The sequence below is a fragment of the Arvicanthis niloticus genome, chromosome 12 (genome assembly GCF_011762505.2).
Source record: "Arvicanthis niloticus isolate mArvNil1 chromosome 12, mArvNil1.pat.X, whole genome shotgun sequence".
Taxonomy (NCBI): domain Eukaryota; kingdom Metazoa; phylum Chordata; class Mammalia; order Rodentia; family Muridae; genus Arvicanthis; species Arvicanthis niloticus.
Genome location: NC_047669.1, coordinates 29,147,703 through 29,163,086, shown reverse-complemented (window position 1 = coordinate 29,163,086; position 15,384 = coordinate 29,147,703). Strand labels below are relative to the sequence as shown.

At 35.1% G+C, this 15,384-nt stretch overlaps 1 protein-coding gene across 23 annotated transcripts in view; it reads right to left on the bottom strand.

Annotated features, from left to right (window-relative positions):
* Zbtb20 (zinc finger and BTB domain containing 20) overlaps positions 1-15,384 on the bottom strand; it is a 716,739-nt gene that overhangs the window by 641,896 nt on the left and 59,459 nt on the right. Inside the window, exons 2-3 of one of the 23 annotated variants that reach the window (XM_076942929.1) lie at positions 15,349-15,384; positions 14,277-14,382 (exon numbers count right to left, since the gene is read on the bottom strand). The exons of the other annotated variants lie outside the window; for them this stretch is intronic. The gene's annotated coding sequence lies outside the window, so the exon portion shown is untranslated. The remainder of the gene's footprint in view (positions 1-14,276; positions 14,383-15,348) is intronic. 23 annotated transcript variants of the gene reach the window in all.

Here is a 15,384-nt window from a genome sequence, read left to right as displayed (position 1 = left end):
GTAATATTTGCCTATTTATAAGGGGTTAAAACTTTCACTAAAGTCAGAATCTTGGGTTCATATAATTTATATTGATAAATTATAATGCTACTCATAATAATATGCCAACAGAGGTGTCTGTCATTTCAGGTAAGATAAATAATCTTGGCAGAATTAAAACAAATGTTGAGGTGATTATTACTGTGTACATTTCAAAGCAACCGTAAGCTTCACAAAATGAATCAAATTCACAATTGCAATTCTCACAAAGTTTATGTAAGGACTACTTCAAAAGGTCATCCATCTGTAGTTCTTCACAGAAACGGGAAAAGAAACTAATAATTTGTCCTTGTTTATAAAGATGTGACTATTTTTGAATTTTTATTTACATTTAAAATGAGCATTTCTTTAACATTTGTCTTAAAACAGTGATTTTTATATGATGTACAAAGAATATTTATGAAAGATTTCAATCTTACAAAGGATTTACACTAATCCATGTGTGTCCTAGCATACCCCTACAACTTTATTTTTCACAGGTCTAAAGCACATATGTTCACCAGTCATAGTGAACTGTCATGAGGCTTACACTGGCCTTAATCAATCATCTGAGAACCCATTCTCTTATGACTTTGTAAAACTCTTTATGCTTTTAGACAAGGTGTCTATTCCCATAATCTCTTTAACATTTCTTCCTCTGGATAACCCTAAAAGTGGCATATTTTCTTAAGCATCACCATGTAGGAATGTTGAACACTTAGATATTACAGCATAATCTTACTATCAACAAAGTTATATCAATCAAGTTACCAAACAAATTTCAATAATTTCATAATGCTATAGAAAATGTATGATTTTTGAGCCACATTTGTAGAAATGTCTGGTTACAAAAGCCAGCTAGCTGTGAAGTATAGAGACCAGATGGCTTTGATAGCAATTACTGTCGAATACTGCAATGTCTGGTGACCTATCCGTTCTCTACCATACATTCAATGAAAATTCTGAGTATATAATTGTTGGTCTTCGACTTCTAAATTCTAAAAATTAGCAGATATTAACTAAACATAGATTATACCAAAATAGACAGCAAACTACTCAAAACTATTTAACAGAAAAGTGGTCTAAAACAATTGGACACACAGTCCCAATAAATAACAAGCAAAAATGTATCAGTTTGAAATGACATTTAGCAATATTAGTCTTTAACAGTATTAGAGGTTATCCTGCTAGAAGTTAAAAATGGAGGTGGACGTTTAGCTTTCTTTTCTGACCATTTTATTCACAGATTTGGGGGTTAGACACAAAGGTAAGCAAGTCTTTCAAAGGTCACATTAAAACAAGAAATCAAGATCATAAATATAACCTAAAGAAACAAGTGCTTAAAACAACCCTCTATTGTCAGTAAATGGGATTGTATCTTGTGACATTTTGGTGATGGATTTCAAACCAATTATGCAGAGTGAGAAACCTTGAAACATTGTGCCATAAATGAGATGTCTCTATCAAATCCTCCCCTCAGGGCATAGGCAACTGCATGGAAGACAAGGCAGAAAGAGCATAAGAGCCAGATGGGACAGGGGACACCAAGAAAACAAGGCCCTCCCTAAGTTCACATGATCAAAGCTCATATGAACTCCCAGAGACTAAAGCAGCACTCATAGAGCCAGTATGGGTCTGCATCAGGTCCTCTGTGTGTGTGTGTGTGTGTGTGTGTGTGTGTGTGTGTGTGTGTGTGTGAGAGAGAGAGAGAGAGAGAGAGAGAGAGAGAGAGAGAGAGAGAGAGAGAGAGGAAGATGGAGATAGAGACAGAGTGTGTAATGGTTTCAAGTTTAGTGTTTTCATAGGTTCCCTGGGTATGCAAATGAGTTGGTCTCTGCTTGGACTCTTTTCCTTCTGTTTGTCTTTTTCAACCTGGATGTGTTTGTTTTTGTTTTGTTTTATTATTATCCCCTGAAGCCTGTTTTCTTATGAGAGACAATAAGTCTCTCATAAGTGGATCTGGATGGGAGATGAGGTAAGGAGGAACTTTGAGGAGTACAGGGAGAGTAAACTGTAAACAAGAGATAGTGTAGGAGAAAAAGAATCTATTTTCAATAAAAAGAAAAGAAAATGAAACTTTCAAAAATAAAAAAATTAAGTACATATATATTATAAAATAGTAAGTTAAATAATTACATTGTCATCCATTGTAGCAAAATCTCCATACAGTTGCCATCCTGGATACATATATGAAATTTAATAAATCTATGATTAAATAAGTCTATGAAGGACTTAAGCTGTCTTCACCTCATCTTAGAAACCAAAACTAACATTGCATTATCAAATGCTATTCTCTAAAACAGATTTATCTTTAAAGATATCTGAGAAATTAAGTTTCCTTGAAATTAGGTATTACCTATAACTGGTTCTCTCCATTTCACAGATTATTCAATTTTTCTTTGACTTTTTCCTAATGCCTACAATAAAAAAGCTGACACATGCCATCTTACAAACATATATCTTCCCATAAATCCAGGATAGCTGTTATATAAACAAAGGAAACTTTCAACAACAAAAAAATTATGTATGGGTTCTATGTCTGCTTAGTGTTATGACCATATGTCAGCTGATATGCACATACTAACATATGAACAATGGTTCAGTATCACTTAAAGAAAAAAGTAACAATAAATGGATGGTTTTTACACAGACATGTGCAGTCCATGTCTATTTTTATTCTGTCCTACAGGAAGGAAATCAACCAAACTAGGTGTCCATCAATAAATGAATGGACAATAAAGATGTGGTACATACACACAAGGGAATTTTCTTCAGCTCCAGAGAAAATAAAATCTGTGGGAGAGTGAATAGCCTGAGAAGTCTCACAGTAATCTAGGGAACTGAGACTGATGAGGACCACAGTCTCATGCTGTCTCAGCTGTGGATGCTAGCTTATAACTTGGTATGTATGAATATGAGTGGGAATGAGTGCAGGAACAGACCTTTAGGGAAGACCATGAAGGTGAAAAGCAGAAGCAGAGGAAGGGGGGACAATAGGGCACACTAAACATGAAAGTAGAGGAGAGGGGAGCCAGTGCAAAGGTGCAAGGGAAGCTCAGCGAGATGGGGGAGAGGCAACAAAAACACACTTACCTTGAAAATGCAACAGTGAAACCTAATACAGAGGAATGAATTTAAAAAACAAAGAACAGAAGGATGCTTTTCTTTTTATATTATATAATTTATATATTATATATTTATATATTTGTACTTTTTAGTATTGCATGCATACATATACATACACATATACACATACACCGGTGCTTGAGTTAAAAATACTCAACTTGTCCTTTGGTGAAAAACTCTTATCAGAGTTTACTGATGCTATGATGTGCTTACAGACAGGAGCCTAGCATGGCTGTCCTCTAAGAGACACAACAAGCAGCTGACTGAGACAGAAGGAGGTATTTACATCCAACCAATGGAATAAAGTTGTGGATCCCCTGGTTGAATTGGGGAAAGGTTGGAAGAAGCTGAAGAGGAGGACAACCCCATAGGAAGACCAGCAGTCTCAACTAACCTGAAACCCTGAGATCTCTCCGACACTGAGTTGCCAACCAAGCAGCGTACAGGAGCTAGCCCAAGGCCCCTGACACATAGACAGCAGAGGACTGCCTGGTCTGGCCTCAATGAGAGAAGAAGCACCTAACACTTGAGAGATTTGAAACCCTAGGGAGTGGGGAGACCTGGTGAGGGTAAAGGGGATATCATCTTGGACACAGGGGGGAGGAGAAATGGGATGAGAAACTGTGGGAAGGCGTACTGGTAGGGGGTAATGAATGGACTGTATAAAAATAAAAGTAATAAAAAAAAGAAGAAAACTCATGAATTTATATTACTTGGCACTTTAGTATAAGTTTGAAGTATACTAACGTTTTTACATACAGCTAGAATTTTTAAGAGAACATTTAAAAAACTAAAGAGCAAACATTTCCAAAGACTAAATTATTCAGAATTCCAGCAAATGACACTATAAACATTTTGGGACTTCAGTGCTATAAATAAAAACTGTAGTTCAATCTGAGTGTACGCATCTTTAATCCTATGGTAAAGGAGGCAGAAGTAGGTGGATCTCTTGGTTTGAGGCCAGCCTGGTCTACAAAGCAAGTTTCAGGACAGCCAGGGCTATACAGAGAAACCCTGTCTCAGAAACAAAAGGAGAAAAAAAGACTGCAATTCATTAATTCACATTCAATTATTTTTTTAAAAATCTCTAGTCAAGAAATCCCTTGACTTATTCAATTTTTTTCTCTACAGTCAAATTCACAATCAAAGGTAATCTGAATTCTGAAAATTCAACCTATAATTCTCATATTTTGGCTAGCCACCTTAATTCCTTTTCAATAATGTTCCCACTGAACTAAATATTGCCAGTGTAGACAGAGAGGTAAGCATGGGACAAATCCCATGTCGTTCTCCCTTGAAATTCAAACAGTGAACACTGTTCTACATTACCTTTCTATCTCTTCAACAGATGTGAACACACTGTAAACTAGGTATCTCCTCTCTACTCATCTAATACAAATATTCTATTTGTTCATCATTATTAATAGGTATTTGCCCATTCATTTGGCTTCATCTTAATTTCATTTATATATCATAGAAAGCAGTTCAACTAATTTGAGGCTACAAGTTAAATTTCTTTAAATTATTATCAAATATTAGACTCACTCAGAACGGCAAAAACACTTAAACCGTAAAAGGTAAACAAGGCTGAAAGTGGTATACATCATTGCTTTCCAGGACAGGCTCTTTTCTTTTGTGGAATAAAGAAAGCATGCCCAAATAATTAGGTTTACATTTCACTTTTAATCATTGTAAATACATAAAGTTAAGTTTGTGTCAATTACATACACTTCTATTAACTTATCTGTTATATATCTACATTTTCACCTACAATTCATTATTTATTCTATAGATTAAAATTTTTATACTGAAAGCTGAGCTAAATTTTCTCTTTGCTATCTCAATGCTCTGGTAAACCAATTCATTATTTTTAAATTCTTAGTCAAATGTCTGTGAGATAAAATGTGATAATATTCACAATATTGTGGGGGAAAGAATTAAAACAAGCCACAAGAATGTTTGGGTATTGGTTAGGTTGAAGTTTTATTTCGTTCAATTTAAAGTTAGTTTGTTTAATTCTGCACAGCAATTTATTTCCTATAAGCGGTCACTGATCGCAACGGTATTAAATTGGGCTTTCATAGTATATTATTTAAATAAGCTCTTTATTCTGTAGGCAGAATACCTATTGCTTCTTGTTATTTAATAACTTGTTAGTAAACAAATATTCAAAATTTCAACAGGTGAATAAGTATACACAGCATTTTTCAAATACCCAGCACAAAACAATCTTGAGTCAGCTTGAAGAAAGCAGCTTGGGAAAGTAGCTGTGAAGGACAGTCTCTCTCAATGTGAAGCACCACAAGCACTGTGGTCTGCTCCCAGTGACCAACAGGGCGCAATGTCAGCTTTGGACACAGTAGTTCTTTCTCATTTGTCTTCAAAGGAAGGGCTGAAATATCCATTAACCATGGAGTAAAATTATTCCTAAAACATTTTTACTCAAGCTCAAAAGCCAAAATCTTAGTGTGCTTAGGAACTTCTAAAAACAGTTTCCTGATACTGTAAGCAAGGACTTAGGTTCAGAGAGATTATGTGAATCACCTCAGATGTCTGCATTTAGCCATTTATATCCAAAGACAAACCTTTATTATGTCAAGTAATCTGTTAAGAGTACAATGTTCTACTGTTTTATTTTACTCTAAAAGTTTATAAGTTTGAATGAATAGTACATATAATAATATGTACTAATTATTTCTCAAAAGAGGAAGGATACTTAAGATTGCTTATTATCATCAAACAACAATTAATCAGAAATCCAAAATTTGTCTGGTTTGACACTGTGATGTATACAAATCCTAAAATAAACAAGCAAAAACCTCCTAGAATATCCTCTAAAAAAATTTAAATACCACAATCAGGTTGCATTTGTAGCAGTTTACATGCCCATATATAATCAACAATTTATTCATATGAATTTATAGGTACTAGAAAAACAAAATATTCACCTATCTCTATTCCTGTCATTATATAATTCATACCAAACATAATACACTTTGGGTGAGTGTGTATGTGTATGCGTGTGTGTATGTGTGTGTGGAGGGGTATTGTTGCCAACTTTTTATTGTATCTTAGGTAAAGTTTCAGAGGAAAATATATTAAATATATTTCTCTTATTATAAATCAAAATGTTCCATTTCATCTGCTGTAATTTTTTTTATTCCTACTATAGTTTTTTTTTTTTTTTTAACAATTCTTTTAGGACACATCTATGAGTAATTTTGTCTTCAGAGAAAAATTTTGTAAAATTATAGCTTGGCTTTTTCTTTGAACGCTTTGAGGACACCATTGTAATTTCTTCTCGTTTGTGTTGATTCTCATAAAATGTTTTTGTTAATAATTTTTCCATGTAATTATGTCATATATTCATTATCTATATGCCTCTCACCTCCTCGGTTCCTCTATGTGTATGATGTGTTCATGTTTGTACACAGGTGAGAGACACACCACAGGACTATCACATAGCTTCCTCATTTGCTCTCCACTTCATTTTTCTTCAAAGATTTCATTTTCAGTGTATGAATAATCACAAGCATATATATGGGTATCACCCTGTGTGCCTGGTGCCCTCAGAGGTCAGAAGAGGATGTTGGATACTGTGGAAATAAAGTTAGAGATAGTTGTGTGCCGTGTGGAAGCTGAGAACAAAATTCCGGTCCTCTGCAAGACCAGCAATCGCTCTTAACCATTTCTCAATCTCCTCCACCTAGTTTTTGAAACACGATATGTCTCTCCTTTCCTGGCACTCACTGATTCAGCTAGACAGACTCACTAGCAAGCTCCAGGGATCTATCTATTCTCCTTCTCTCCACCTGCTCAGAGCTTGGATTGTAGACCTCTGCTTCCACACCACTAGGACGTTTTCTCTTGGTTCTTTTCAGCACTTTTGATATAACCTGACTTTATGTGAATTCCACTGCATTTATACTCATCATGGATAAGATCCTGTACCTCTACAAATACAGTTAGAGTCATTAATTGTTCAAGTAGTTTTCCATCTTTTCTTCCGCATCCATTTTTGGGTGCTATAAACTGCTTCATGGTATCCTATAGATCTCTGAGGCTTTAATGTCCTTGCAGGTTTTATTCAAATCTCATTTTTTTTTTTACAGAGTGCTTGAGAAAGGACAGTTCTGTTGCTACATCTTCACACTCACTACTCTTTTCTACAGCATCCAATGTCCTATTAGTACACTAGAAATGCATTTTATGTCAATTATACTTTTAGCTAAAAATCCCTGTTAGTTCTAGTTTATACCATTCAATGCTCTTTACTATAGTCATGTTTTCCTTTAAATCTTTTGGTACATTTATAAAAGCAGTTACAAAATGTGTCCATTCCAACTCTACTATATTTTTTCTAGGCCAAATTTAATTGATTTTCTTCTGTTTAAAGGCCCTATTTTCCATCTTTTAATGCATTTAAATTTAAGTTTGTGGTCATTACTTTAAGTATAAATTTTCTGCTGCTGTGTTCTGAATTTGCTGTTGAATTACTTTAGATAGTGTCAAGATACTTTTGGGCACTCTGTATAATAATTTGCAGATTGGTTTGGTCCTTGTGAGTCTCCTTTTAAAGCTCTGTTAGGACAAATCTAGATGCATTGCCATTAGTACTTGTTGCCATTAGTCCTTCTAATTTGGGGTGATCATTTTGAGGTCTCACAAAGGTTCCTCAACAGCACAGGCCTAAGAAGCCTTCCCTTCATTATGTCCATTCAGTGATCTCTTCAGCTATGTCTTAGAGGGGTCTGGCTACTTCTCAAACTGAAGGTAAAACTTGGTACTATCAATGTGATATTGCTTGTTCAGACATGCACAATAAGAGAGTTGTAGGGCCATGGGGCCATCGAGATGTCTGCCAAGATTTCAGAGGTTTTGGAGACAATGTATATCAGGGTTAATATCTGTGTTGGCAGTCCCTGAGAGGGCAATGTGTAAAGTTGTGAAGGTATGAAGGTGGATATCTAAACAGTAATAGGAATCCCAAATGGTAGAGATGTCAGGAACATAAACCTGAAGAAAAAAGTTGCAACAAATGAAACCAGCCATGGGAAGAGGACATATATACTACAACTGGAAGCCCATAAGGCAGGGCTACCTACATCACTTGGAGTTCACTTTGTGCACTAAGTGTTTCAGATGCCAGACATGGAAGTATAGAATTTCATGTTTGCTTTTCTGGTTTGCATGTTACTTTGATCTTGTGTATGTTTCCATGTCCCAGTCCAGTCTTTAAAAACCTCAGTGTTTACTGTGCCATATTCCTCTGTTTCAGAACAGTAATGCTTACTGTGTTGTATACATTGGAAGACTATAACTTATTTTGTATTTTTACAAAGTTCACATCTACAAGTCCATCCCAAGACTTTAGACAGGCTTGGATATTTGAATGCCGTGAAACCACACTGAGATTGTGCCTAATAATATACTTACCACCTAAGTAGTCATATTTTTCTTGGCTTCTTTACCAACTGATAGTCATTGAGAAAAACTCTGATGTCCTACTCTGTTTTAAAAGAACTTCTCCAAATGCATGCACTATGTTTTCACTGTTATTCACGTGTATGTGTGCTCATACACTCCTTAAACAATAAGTAGCTTTTTCAATCAGTATAATGTTACTTATACATGTATTTTGAAGACTGATCATTTGGTACTGGACAACCAAATGGTGTGCTCATCCTTGGGGTGTTCTACCTCTCCAATGTCCAGTTTTCCTCAGTTGCCTAAAAAGAGTAGGAAAGCATACCTAGAAGGCTTTGCAGGGAGGAAAGGGAAAGATGTTGTGATTGCATTTTAATCTCAAAAATGATAAAAAGAACTTCTCATAGTGGGTATTACTTTGTATTTGGTGGGACATTAATAAGATATGTGACTAAAAACACAAAATCTAAAAACCACCTACATGAATCTATCTAAATATACTGTAATTATTGGGCATATCATTACATGAAGATAGCACACATTTACAACATTCTCTCATCTAATAATATAAATACCTTTATCAGAAAATGATCTTGGATAAATAATGATGTATCTCGGTTTCTACATGGTATCTATTATGTATTCATTATCTCGGCATAGACTATTATATGAGGTGAAGTTTAGTCTGCAGGTTATAGAATCCTTCATTATCTTTAAATTTTTTTATACATTGGTTTATATGGATTATATTACACTTTTCAATTTTCCTCATTTTAAAATCGTAGCATTCAGTAAAAAAAGAATGAGCTTTGAGGCAACAGTTTTCAGAACCGGGTCCCATGTGCTCTAGCAGAAAAGGACTGTATTTCAGTTCATCTGAAACATGGAAAAAAGGAAGGCAGGAACATCTTCTTTGAGATATGATAATGACTAAATGAGAAAGTTAATTACTTCATCTACACTCAAAACTAATTGTTGGCTTTTCTAAGCCAGTTTTCTTACCTGTAAGATGAGAAAAACTTCCTCAGGGTCATCAAAGATCAAGGAAGAATATAGAGGCAATGCTTTAAAAACACATACAGTAATAAATGTACAGTTCTTAAAAATTGTTATCAAAATACTTGTTGAATTGCCAGTGTGATTTTACTTTAATTTGTAAAAATACACACCCCCACCCATTCTTTCCTATTCATATGTCTACATTCTTAGAATATCACAGAAAGAAATAAACAATATAATTTCTGCCTTCTCTCTATCACTTCCTTAGGTCATGTCAAAATCCTGGGTAATTGCTCTACCTAATAAGTAGCCAGTGGATCCTAAAATCTGATATGAAAGCTCATGTTAATAAAAGGACAAATCAAATAATAAAATCTACCAAAAATTCAGTAAAAGAAACAAAAACACTGGAATAATTTTTAATATAATTTATTATGTTCTATATGCCTATCCTTTTAAATGAGACTATGAACAGCAGAAGTCAATACTGTAATTTTTATTTCATGAGGGATATATTTGAATGGTTCTAACTATAGTCTAATTTTTTTCTTTATACTACCTACATTGGTTTTCTTTTCTGTTGACCACTATGCAATCACTAAATAACACACACTCAATACAACAAAAAGATAGTATAAAACATCTTGCTTGCACTAATTTGCCAGAAAGTGCTTTCTAAACTCCAGTGTAGGCTGACCATATTATATAATCGATCATCAAGTGTTCTGCTAATACACATACTAAAAACTAGTCCAACAGCTTCTATTATGCTGGTTAGTAGCATTGCCAGCCCTTTTGCCCTTCACTGCCTGGAGAATGTCCATCAGAAACAGGGAAGCAGAAGGAACAGCCACAATGCACCATTGATGTTTGAGCGAGCCTGCCCAAGCAGCTGCAACAACAGGGCAACTCTTCAAAGCTTCAGCATTGAAACTTACAATCCTCCCTCCCATTCTCCGTCAATGAAAACCTTTATAAGCTACAATCAATTACAAAATAAATCTTTGAGGCAAATCCTGTCCTTTCTTCATTTCTCGTCTTCACTTTTTTCTCTCAATACCAAATGTCCTTGATAAAAAATAATAATAATAAAGGAAAGGCGTCCACTCCTTCTTTATCTACCTTGTTCTCTGCCTCTCCCTCTCTTAATTTCTAAAAATTCTCAAGAAGGCTGGAGGATGTCTGCTAAACACTTTTGTCTATCAAACTTGTTATGGGCTTTTTGTTTGTTTGTTGTTGAATTTTTATTGTGGAGCTCTTATTTAAAATCTTCAAAAGGCACTTGATATTTTGAGCACACTCAGACTGGATTTTTGGCAAAGCATGTTTCTGATTATTGAAGGATAACCTAAATTCTTAACTGCATGCAGTGAATTGAATAACTCCACATTTTGTAAGCTATAACAAAAGTGCCTTATATTAACCATTGATGAATGAACCAGTGAACAGTTAAAAAGCATTCCATGAACTAAGCATGTGAGAGTTTTTGTGTAAAAACACATTAAGTACTTAAATATTGATCAAAATGTGAGGAAGCTGTTCTTCATTTAATACATGCACTGATTTATCAAATAAGATTAAAGATTCTGTCATTTTATATTTCACCTTGGACATTCACAAGTTAATATCTTTTTTCAAGCACAGCCTAACATCTGAAAAATGTAGGAACAATTCTTAGATTCCTGTATATAACTTTTCACATAAAGCATGCATCAGAGGAATCTTTAACAAATGATAATATTCTCAACGACAGAATGCAAAAAAAGTCATCAATGTCAGCATATAAATGTATTGCTCCAGATAAATATACATACATATACATATATATACATATATATTTATATATGTTTATATATATTTATAAATATTTATATATATATATATATATATATATAAAATCTCCACTCACATATGCCTCATTGACTCAGTCTTCTATCTGGATGGGTAGTAAACAGCAATTTATTTCTTGGAGTTCTCAAGCTGAACGACTGAGATCAACACACCAGCATAGTGGAGTTGTACCTACTGCCTCTTCCTGGTTTGCATACAAACATCTCCTTGCTGTGTGCTCAAGTAAAGGAGAACATAGACACAAAAGAAGTATATCCTTCCATAAGAGTGCTTAGTCTGCCACAAGAGTCCCATTTCATGACCTTACACCCCTCATCCAAAGGACCCTTGTCCAGTACCATCACACCATCACATTAGAGATTATAATTTCAATATGAAATATACCAAGGGTACAAATCACCACTACACAGCACTCACACTCTAAAGCTGAGGGCCTGAAGGTGGCTGACTGAGTACCAGTGTTTGACCCCAAGCCTAATTACCTAAGTTCCATCCTGCAGTCCTTCCTGGTGAAGGAAAAAATTAACTCTCATTAGCTGTCTTCTGACTTTTACACTCATGAACACTTCTCTCCAATCCAGCAAAAAATAACAACAACCAAAAAAAATCCCCACAGGGGGGAAAACTGTGTAAATAACTAAAGATAACTAAAGTATTATTTAAGATTTAAATATTTTTAACAATAATAGTTCTCTTTTTGAAGTTACATAGCAATTACATCATTTCCCCCTCTCTTTCCTCCCACCAAGCCCTCTGACTCACCTTCTGGTCCTAAATTGTTTCAATTGTTCAAGTTTTTATTTCCTTAGTGTTTCAAAGCAATAATACATTCACAAAGTTTATTAAATACCATCACATAATTTATACAAGAGAAAAATTCCAAGCCAGGCATGGGTTGCACATTCTCTTAATCCCAGCACTCATAAAGCAGAGGCAGGTAGATCTGTGTGTGGTCAGTCTACATGAGATGTTCCAGGACAGCCAGGACTACAGAGTAAAAACTCTGCCACATCCAAAATTTTTTTTTAAATCTGCATAACCTAACTTTTCAGAATGCACCAGAATTCACTGTAGTGATTGATTCTGTCATTATTTCTTTCATTGTTATTTTTGAGATTGTATTTGAATTACAATATTTCTCTCAACCTTTTCCTCCCTTTAAACTCTTCCTTATAGGTCTGCCTACTCTCCTTCAAATTCATGGCTTCTTTTCTCATGAATTGTTATTGCATGTGATATGTATTTGCATATACATATATTTCTAAATACAACCTGTTGAGGCCATATAATAATGCGTGTACATGTATGCATACATACATACATATACACATGTGTATGTATGTATGTATGTATGTATGTATGTATAACATGTATATTTTCAGGGCTGACAATCTGGCACTGGACAACCAATTAGTGTGCTCTTCCCTGCGAAGGGCCACTTCTCCCACTCCCAGCTTTAGTCATTTTCCTATAGTTCTTAGTGTATGGTTGATGCCTTGTGGGCCTTTCCCCCATGTAGTTTGGCATGTTTGTTGATGTCCTGTGTTCAACTCAGATTTGGGCGATCATGTTTGTGAGATTTTACAGGTACAGCTTTTGGTGTTCTAAGAGACAAACTATCAGAGGTCCTGATTTTAAGATTCCATCCATTCTATACCACTGTCACTATAATATTCACACCAACAAAGAAACTATCAGCAATGCTACTGTTCCTGAAGCATAAGCACCTTGCCAATGGAAACTAAACAAGATGTGAAATTACATAAAAGTGTATGCACCTGTAACCGTAAGTAACGTGAGAAAGAACTCAAATCTCCACTCAGTCAAAAACAAGAATTACTAAAGATGTATGAATTAATGAAACCTCTATCCATGCAACAGCAGAAGCATGTGGGAATTGAGCACATGTCTACTACTTGCATTACAATCTTACAATCAGTATTCAACACAAACACAGCTATGCTAGGCACTAAGTCTTTTTGTCTATTACCCATACATTCCTTAGGGGCTGCCCCATTATCTGTTCTCTGTTTATAATGTGGAGAAGATTATGTAAAGCTTAATGTTCAGTAGTGAAAAACACACTGCAGAGGTCTAGACTCTGGGAGCAGGAGCTGTGTGAGCACTCCACAACTAATACAAACTCCCAATAGCCTGGATGTTACTGATAACTCTCAACCGGACAATACATAGAGAGCTCTTTTACTTAGATCTCACATGCAATCTGAGGCTTAGAGTTTTCTGATAAAAAAAAAAAAAATCAAACTTCTTATTCTCATAGATCCTGAAAAAAATGAGAGACAGGATAAGGTGGGTCTTCTACAGTTTTCAATTATTTTTCCTACTTAAATTGTACTTATAATGGGGCATGGAGATTTCCAGTTTGGATCTATTTAAAGTCAGTACTAACTTGACAAGCAAGTTAAATAAAGGATCAATCAAGACCTCTTTGTAATGTACAGTTACTCTGATAAACTGCCACTGCCTTGTTGAACTCACTAAGAAGCAGATTTTAGAAATGAAAACAGGATTATTCCCCATACCACCACCTTCAGACCCAAGCACGTTTTTCTCAAAGTGCCCTCCAAAGCCTCTTGTCTGGGCACTGGCCGACTGCCCTGTGACTGGAGGACAAGAAAAAAGCCCAAGTTAAAACACTGTCCTTGAAAACAGTGAAAAGGTAAGCCACTTCAAACAGATGCCACTACTGTTGAGTCCATCATGTGAGAAACAGAAGCTGCCAGTCTAGCTACAGGGTACTCACACACAAAATGAAGGGAAGTCGGCTGACTACCTCAATTTAACCAGGTTGTTTCTGCTGGAAACTGAGCAATAGACTTGATATTATCTCTTACCTGTAGCTCTTTGTTATTTTAGTTGGAAGCTTCACACAAGAGGACACTCCTCTGCCAAGAATTTTATCAGTAACATTCCTTAGCTGCCTCGGCTTCCAGTACATCTCTGTGGGGGGGGGGGGGGGGTGTTAAGTGCCTAATCTGAAGTTTTGCTATCTATCATTTTCTACTTATCTTTTTACTTTGGCTTACAATATACTTAATACAGATATTCAAAATCTAAAGTATGGTTATCAGAGATCATTCTCCAGATAGTACAGAACAATCCTACCCACACTCCAAGCAAGCTTTCACAGTTACCTAGTTTGCTTTCAAAGTATACGGCTGTCCAAGGATAATGATTGACTCAAATGGATTTTCTTGTATTCTTATCCCTCTGCTATTATAAATACTATTATTGGAAAGGTGATTTATGAAATAATATGTTTACATATAAGAAAATGGCTTTTCTATAGTCACATCAAAAGTTCTACAAATAAAGGTAACCCATTTCTTGTTATTTTACATTAGGAATTCTAGAAGACTTCATCAATTAAAAACTAAAATCACAAATTCTACATCTAATCCAATAATGGATAAGAAAGCATATATTCATATACACATTAAATATTAATTAATGAAATTACATTTCAAGGGAGAAACATTGTACCTCCCAGTGAAATCCGTATGTTATATAAGGTGGAAAATCTAAATTTAAATTTCAGGTTCAGCCAATTAAAACGTATTTGATGTAGAATAAGTCACTCTATCTCCTTGAATTAGATATCTGAAAGAGACAAATAAAGCAGTTGTCTCTGCCTCACAGATACATGTTTAGGAATATATAAGTGCAAACAGTGCAAACCATCAATCATCATATATGCACAGAAATTATTAGTACTGGAAATCCCGCTTTATATTTTGCATACAGAACTTTAGAGTTGGGAGAGGTTATTTTTTAAATCGCAATATGAAACTCACAAGCCTCTATGTTAGGTTGCTCATTGATAGGACATTGCTTCTCATATGTGAGAGTCCCTGAGTTTAAGCACAAAGCACAAAAATAAAAAGACTAAATTACTCTCCTACTTACAGTGGCAACACCAACAGAGCAGGAACAGAGATTTCT